The following is a 7,890-nucleotide window of genomic DNA, read 5'->3' as shown; positions in this document are numbered from 1 at the left end:
CGGTAGATGCCCTTACTTTCAAGGTCCAGTCAGCAATTCACGCAGAAGAGGTTGTCATCGCCCTGGCAGCCTCCGATTCCTCCTCCAAATACATATCACCGACTCACGAGGGGCTCGTCGAAACGTCGTGCAAGAGTGGGTTACTCCCCTGGCTTATCGCATCTACCAAAATTGTAGCCGAGACTAGGATCCCGCGTACAGATCTCTTGTTTGGGCTCCAGGTCACCAAGGCCCACGTCACCCGACGCCGACCAGGACTCCGATTTGAAGGAAATATGCGATTATTACAAATCCACGCACCAAACTCCTCCCACCCCGTGCAAAGGCCTGGGGAAGGCCAACGAACGGGTACTCCTGTGCCTGCTTACTAACAGGATGCTGTGCCCGTTAACTATAAAGCATTTTGATCGCCGATTCGTTGGGCGGTGTTCGCACTTTGGGGCGGTGTCTGACACCTACCACATAGTTTGGGCCTGTCAGCAGAATCCATCCCAAACCCCTATCCCAAACCCCACCCGAGAGGACTGGAAGGCGGTGACCCTATCCGGCTGCTGCATCCTCGAAGCCCAAAAGGCCTTAACGTAGCGCGCCCGGGCTGCGGCAACCCCCAACGGTGTGCCTGACTAGGCATCCCAACTAGTGGTTCCCTTCAGGTCACGACCCCCAACACCATTCCCTATGATTACATAAATATTTTCACCACCACCACCTAGCCACTACTTCAGCACAGAGACCTACTGGGTCCATTGGGGGCATACGTCTATACTAGGCCGACGCGTATAACCTATCTCATGCAGCACATTTCACAGCACCGTGCGCCAACGGAGCGGTGCATGGCGCGACTGTGAGATGGCAGCGCGTAGGCGTGGGAAAAAAAATTAGGGGGACACTTTGTTGACCTTAAGTGCTGTGAGGTGAAAGCCTTAAGCGCAGTGTTGCTGCTTGCGTCACTGATCTGTGGTTAAGATGTTAGGCTTCGCCTCTAAGAGCAGAAAGCGACAGCGTCTTGCAACGCTGCCAAGGAGTCTCCAGAACGCCATCGCCCGTTCGGCTCTACGCCTTGCTCGACGGTAAATTGGTTTTTGAGAAAGGAAATGTGCCTGTCTCGCATATGTCGGTGTACACCTGAACCTCGCTGTAACGGAAGAGAGGGAGATGGGAGTGAACGAAGACGCCGTATTAGCTAGACGCGGCTTTGTTCCCTCCGAACTATTGAGCTTGCATGGCGGAGTGGTTAGCGTGCTGGTCTCGCACTCCTGAAACCCTGATTCGAATCCCCTACTCGACCAATTTCCTACTCGGTTTTATTTATTTGTTTGGTCTGACTAGAAATGTTAATTAGGCTAATTGTGGTATTTCCCATTGTTCTAGCGCCATCCATCATGTCATGTCACCCACCTGTCAAGTGATGGAACTCTCTAGAATGTTCGACACAATGTCTATGAAACGTCTAGAAACGTCTAACCAATAATAATGGTAAATGATAGTTAAGCATGACTTGCACATTTAGTGATACTAAATAATGTATGGTTAGTGATAGTTAACGTGGCATTAACTAGTACATTGATTAATTAGTGATAGTTAAGGTACAAGCGCTGTGCACAGTCCCACATGCCACTTCTTAACTACTATTTATTACCAATTAGTCATTAAGTACAATGATATAATCATAAAATCACTTTATATCGTGTTCCGATGTCTTTCGATTGCACCCGATTGAGTATCGATCGGCTATTGATTGCTATAGGCCCATATAAGGCATGCATCCCAAACGCGGACACATTTGCTAACACGTCTTGGTCACGACAGTATGAGGCATTTAAGGCTTTCGCCTCAATATCCCCTCTCCTAACCACCCTACCACCCCTCATACAATGGGGATAAGCGCACGGCGCGCTACGGCACCCACCACTCTGGCGCCATCTGTGAGCGAGCGGCGGTCCTTTTGTTCACTCGGCTGGGCTGTCCTGGAGAGTATCACGCTTCCCTCGCTATCCTCCCCTTTTATGCGAAGCATACTACTTTAGCCACCACTTCAGCCCTTCACCGTGGTTATGCGCCCCCAAATCACGTGATACATGACGTCACACCACGTGACACGATGACGTCACGGCAGTGGAGAAACGGGGGCCCACCTCGCGCCGTCGCTCTGGTTGTGCGCCTCCAAATCACGTGATACATGACGTCACACCACGTGACACGATGACGTATCGACAGTGCAGAAACGGGGGCCCACCTCGCGCCGTCGCTGTGGTTGTGCGCCTCCAAATCATGTGATACATGACGTCACACCACGTGACACGATGACGTCACGACAGTGGAGAAACGGGGGCCCACCTCGCGCCGTCGCTGTGGTTGTGCGCCTCCAAATTACGCGACACGATGATGCTTCGCATTCTCCAGGCTTAACCAAGTTAAGCCTCAGCCATTTTTTCCCCTCGCGCTTAATTACGCCTTCAACGTCGACGCGGCTCAACCTACGAAAAGGCGCCTATGTGCTGCGCTTTAAATTTTTCTCGCTTTATGGCTATATAACTCGCGCAGTATCCAAAGCAGCCTTTATGGACAACTGTTTCTAGTTTGCGCGACCCCCCCCCCCCCCCAGTGTGTTGCAAGGAGTTCAGCATCATATATTGTGTTCCATGGTACAGCGTTCAGATGGACAAATAGGATAAAGTTTACGAACAGGAGAGCCGCTTACATAAGTCTGTTACCTTCTCCAAGGGGCAAAGGCTTGAAAGGGAAAGAGGTAAGGGCACTAACGATTAATTTTTCTGCCAATATTCACCTGGGTAGAGCATTGTGAATGTTTTCTTCGTAGACCAGGCTGATTCGTTTCAGATGGCAGAATTCGTCGGTTATCTGTGCAAAATATGCAGCATTTACGCAGATATATACCTGCCTGCAACAGCATATAGGTGAGAAGAAAACAAAAAAATAACGCAGGCGCTGTATAGGTACAGGCGCCCAAATCGTTAGCTGGCGTGCGCGAGCGGCGACTTTTCTGTACGTCAGCGCCGTATGACGGAGCGAAGTTGGAAATAGGATGAGGCTAACCGCATGCTCACAAAGCACGCTCAGCTGGGGCCGTCGTCTGCTAAGCTGTTCCTTCTTAAGGACGTCACCCCTTATTATCAAGTTTCGACGAGCAGACAGCGTGAGTAGGCCAACGGTTTTGCTCGCATTTTACGCTGCGAAGAACAGCGTTGTAGCAACCAAGCGACGAAATAAAACTGAAAGATATGCCGAACACGCCCAATCATGCGATAAGCCGGAGAACATGGGTCATTATCGTTATGAAAGGGTTATCACTAGCTGAGGCAACAATCTGCAAATCTTCTTTTGTTTTCCTGATGAGGTAGCGAGGAGCATCTTGGATCCGGCTTTCGTCCCAGTAGGCACGTATGATTCTGCCCACTGAAGTCGCGGCCACTCCAGTTGCTTTAGCATCTCCTTCTGCGATGAGCCGCCCAAGGACATCCCTATAATTCGGAGTCTTGTCGCTTGACATACACGGAGTGGAATCTTGATAACTGTTACGAACTGCTGCGAGCACGGCTGCAGAGCAGCTTCACTTCAGTTTCACAGCGGCCTTTTAGTTTCGTCGCCAAGCTGAAGCATAAAGCACGCTGAGTGTTGATAAGCGCCCTTCGTTCAGATGAAAAAGAGCTTTCGCGTCAGCAAGTAACATATGAACGATCCATGTTCTCCCGCTTATCGCATGATTGGGAGTGTTCGGCCTATCTTTCAGTTTTATTTCCTCGCTTGGTTGCTACAACGCTGTTCTTCGGAACGTAAGATGCGAGCAAAACCATTCTTCTACTCACGCTGCTCGTCGAAACGCGATAATAAGGGGTGACGTCCTTAAGAAGGAACAGCCTGGCAGACGACGGGCCCAGCCCAGCGTGCTTTGTGAGCATGCGCTTAGCCTCATCCTGTTTCCAACTGCGCTCCGTCATATGGCGCTGACGTACAGAAAAGTCGCCGCTCGCGCACGCCAGTTAAAGATTTGGGCGCCTGTACACTTGTGGATCAGTGGCATGGAGCGTGTGGCGCGGCACAATGATGTACTCAAGACAAACTCGCTCAAAAAGTGGCTAAACAGCCAGGACGGGGTTGCAGTCTCCTTTTCGAATTACTGGATTCGCTTTCGAAATGATGTGGCATGCCTACAAACACAAATGGAGAAGATAGGACTCCGCGCCGTGTGCCACTGTGTAATAAGTACATATGACGCGGAAGTGGCTGGATTGCCGGCGCCGATACGTTTCGTGACTGTATGTGGATCGCAGTTGAAGTTGAAGTTTATTTTGTCGCTCTTAGTGGTACAAGTATCACTGGAAGAGAGAGGACACAGGGAAAAAAGCTGCTTGAATGCAGCTTGAGAGGCACCCTGCACTTTCAAAGGCTAAATTTAAGCATGCCGCGCTTGTTCCGGAATGTTGAGAACCTGCCTTTTTGAAATACGTTCTTGATAACGGTAAATGTTCGTTTTTGACTTTATTTTACAGATGTTATTGACGGCAGCTGGACGAGTACAAAGACAAGATATCAAGACGAGCTGCGAAGCGTACTTCTTAGATAATCAACCTACACGGGATTGGCGCCCCGAATTCTTCGGGATGCCGATCTGTTTGGAAGTACACGGTCAATGGTCAACACCCGAAAACCACAGCATGCCAAAATTTTGTGATATATAAAATGTAACAGTTTTTCTGCGGTAAACTGTGGCGCCAGACGGTAGTGTTTTTTCGACCAACGACTCAACGGTAACTTTTGCTTTCTCATTCGTTTAATGAAGCCATATGGAGCTATGGATCTCGAATAAGCACATTTTAACGTTTTGCGTAAACTTCAATTTCATATACGTCTGAAGGAACTCTCAGGCTGACCTGAAATTTCATAGAGGTTAATCGATGGCATTCGTTTCTTGCTAGTATTTGTCCCGCATGACTTCTTCTTCGCTGCATCCAACGTGTTCATGATATTTGCAATCATGGCGATTCCGACCCAGGAGCGCAAAAGAAAACGAACCGGTTTGTCCCTAATCCATTAGACGACCTTTAAAATAAGCAGCACAGTGATTCGTGGCCTCAACCTACTGCATTATTAGGCAACCCTTATAATCCTGCACACACCACTGGCTTAGGCAATAGTCAGCGTGTCTGGGTGGTCCTTCTTGGCTGCTGTGAAAGCAGCACTACTGTGCCCTCCCTCTCCCCCCCCCCCCCCCCCCCAACCCCTCGAAAACCTTGTGTCTGCTGAAGTAAAGCATTCGTTGCAAGCAGCAGGTCCCCCGCGCCTATAGCCTCAACAAGCACCAACCACTTGCCCCCGCTGCACCCCAGTAGCGGGCTGCCCATCTACCAACTCCATCGCCCCGCCGCGGTGGCTCAGTAGTTATGGCGCTCAGCTGCTGGCCCGAAAAACGCGGGTTCGATCCCAGCCGCGGCGGCTGAATTTCGATGGAGGCGAAATTCTAGAGGCCCGTGTACTGTCCTATGTCAGTGCACGTTAAAGAACCCCAGGTGTCGAAATTTCCGGAGGCCTTCACTACGGCGTCCATCATATCCTGAGTCACATTGGGACGTTAAACCCCCATAAACCAAACTACCAACCCCATCTTCGATCCGTCGACCCAATCCACGAACCCCTCCTTCACCTCCAGAACTGACACTCACCTGCCAAACTCTACCTTCCTGATGTACCAGTGGGCAAATAACATACGATAAAAGATGGGTGGATGGTTGGATTGGTCGTACCCCTTGTTAAGAGAAAGGCAGTGTATGGATGAGCAGCACATCCACTACCCCTAGGCCATTGCAGCGGATGAGCCCACTTCTTGGTACCCTCGGGGCATCTGTTATATCTACGGGCGATTTGCACGTGAACACCTACGCTGGCTTCTCTAAACGGCCCTCGCCAGGAAAGCGACACAGAAAAGCACCCATAGGCAGCTGTCGTTTCATTTCGGCAAACGAGGCCAGATCTTATATTCGTAGTACTCACCCCTTTCAAATTTTTGCCAATCTTCGCAGAATATATACGCACTGTCATTCATGACAGCGGGAAATAAATTCTTTCTTGCTATCTTCAGCATGTGGGCGGAAATTTGACGGCAGTGATGCATCGTCGCCCTCATTGAGCTGGTTCAAAAAAACTGCGTGCAGCAACGTGCTCTTAACTCCTTCTGATAGAACGGTGACCAGCACGAAATGATTAACGCGTGCCAGATAACTTAAAAAACGACAGAAAAAAAAAACGTTTCACCCGTCTTTCGCGTTGCAAGGGCGATTTTACAAAGTGGTGTACTCACCGCAGTCGAGGCGTAGTGGCTTGATCGGCCGGCCCGGCTTCGGGAGGTAAGGGGTTCGACTCCTTCCGCCGGATACCCACCGGGCCCCCTGGAACGGGTACAAGCGTCCCGCATTTCGTGCACGGCGGGATTCAACGCTTGGGAGAAGCTCGCTAACTCGCCACCACACCTGACGCTTTACATCAGGTGTATCCAGGGGGCATGCATTTACACCACAGCACCAGCCCGTCGAGTAAAAAAAAATGTTGGTGCGGCCGCTGACTGGCGAGGTTACGGTCTAATCACCACCGAGCTTCTTTTGTTAGAATTTATGCCAGAACTTTTTTCTAGTCTGAACGAAAAAACGTAGCGTTGAAACGGGACACAGAAAGATGAGGACAGGACGGGCTACTTTTTTTCTAGCCCGGTTGTTGCAGGATGAAGCAGTTATCATACCTCTTGCTGCGTATTTCTTTCTCTTTTTTTCAGGAACAGGGCGGCGGAGGTGCGCCGTACGAGTGCTTGAACGGCAATGTGTGGCAAGCTGCTTCGAGGGTGCAATAAAGAGGTTGTAAGTGAGGATCTGTCTCGTTTAAGGTAACGTACAACAGCTGTAGAAGGGCGGTGTTAGGGACTTTTGGAACTTTCTAAGTGATAGTAATGGTAGAAGGCATAGGTGCGCAGTATGAAAGCATGGCAAATCTAGCTGCAAAGCGTGCAGCTTCAATATTCAAACTACAGAGAGGTGACGTCAGAAAGTCTTCGGATTGCTAAATAATCTAGAAATGCTTGTTGATTGACCAAGATCTCGAAAATCAGAGCATTCAGCAATCGTGTCCAAGTTAAAATGGCAACCGTTTAGTCAGACACACTCTGAAGCGACTGAGCTGTACTTTTTGTTTTCATATTTCTATATTTGTTTTCAATACAAATTGCTGATGGGTTTCAAGGAAAGTTCTCGGTTATGCTGAAAATCAGTAGTGATGAATGTCCGTCTCTAATTTTATGCTAGTACATGAACCGCTTTACTCCTCATGAACTTCCCTTATTGAAGTGGATAATATATCACGTAACGCCCGGAAATTTAGCGACCTCCGTCTGAATTCAATTAATCTTTCTCATTTACTTTGGTACATTTAATAGAGTGTGCGAGTGCGCATTTGTTCGCACTAAATCAGGTTCCTAAATGTGTCCTGCCGTTTTGGAACCTTCAAGGACATTTACATTGGTGATTAGGAGCAACTCTCGAATTCTGCGCCGGATCAAGATATCGTGCTGGTCCTACCACAACTTTAGATCTTAGTTCAATTCACCCTTTGAAACATGCTTTTCGGTTTCGCGGAACACAAAACCTTCCTCCCAATGGCTGACTCGAATACGCGCGTAGTTAAAAGCTCCCTAAATGTGTACGCCTGGCATGCTATGCGTAACTGGGAAAACTGCGCTATTGTTCTTCTCTCCACGCGGATACCTGCTGTCCGCTGAAGTGAAGCCTCTGATCCCAGCATATTTAAAAAGTTACATAAGGAACAAAAAGGCGCACACGTATCGGTATCTGAAAAATTCTTACAACTTAGTAACATGTTAGTTGATTC

At 49.1% G+C, this 7,890-nt stretch overlaps 1 long non-coding RNA gene across 1 annotated transcript in view; it reads right to left on the bottom strand.

The window, feature by feature from the left end:
- Nucleotides 1–6,305: 6,305 nt before the first annotated feature.
- Nucleotides 6,306–7,890, bottom strand: part of LOC149348468 (uncharacterized) — a 37,352-nt gene continuing 35,767 nt past the window's right edge. Inside the window, exon 3 of the long non-coding RNA XR_016292256.1 lies at nt 6,306–6,404. This is a non-coding gene — a long non-coding RNA (uncharacterized LOC149348468). The remainder of the gene's footprint in view (nt 6,405–7,890) is intronic.

This window comes from Amblyomma mixtum, chromosome 4 (assembly GCF_055824585.1).
Source record: "Amblyomma mixtum isolate Tamu chromosome 4, ASM5582458v1, whole genome shotgun sequence".
Lineage (NCBI taxonomy): Eukaryota > Metazoa > Arthropoda > Arachnida > Ixodida > Ixodidae > Amblyomma > Amblyomma mixtum.
This window is presented reverse-complemented; position numbering and strand designations above follow the sequence as displayed.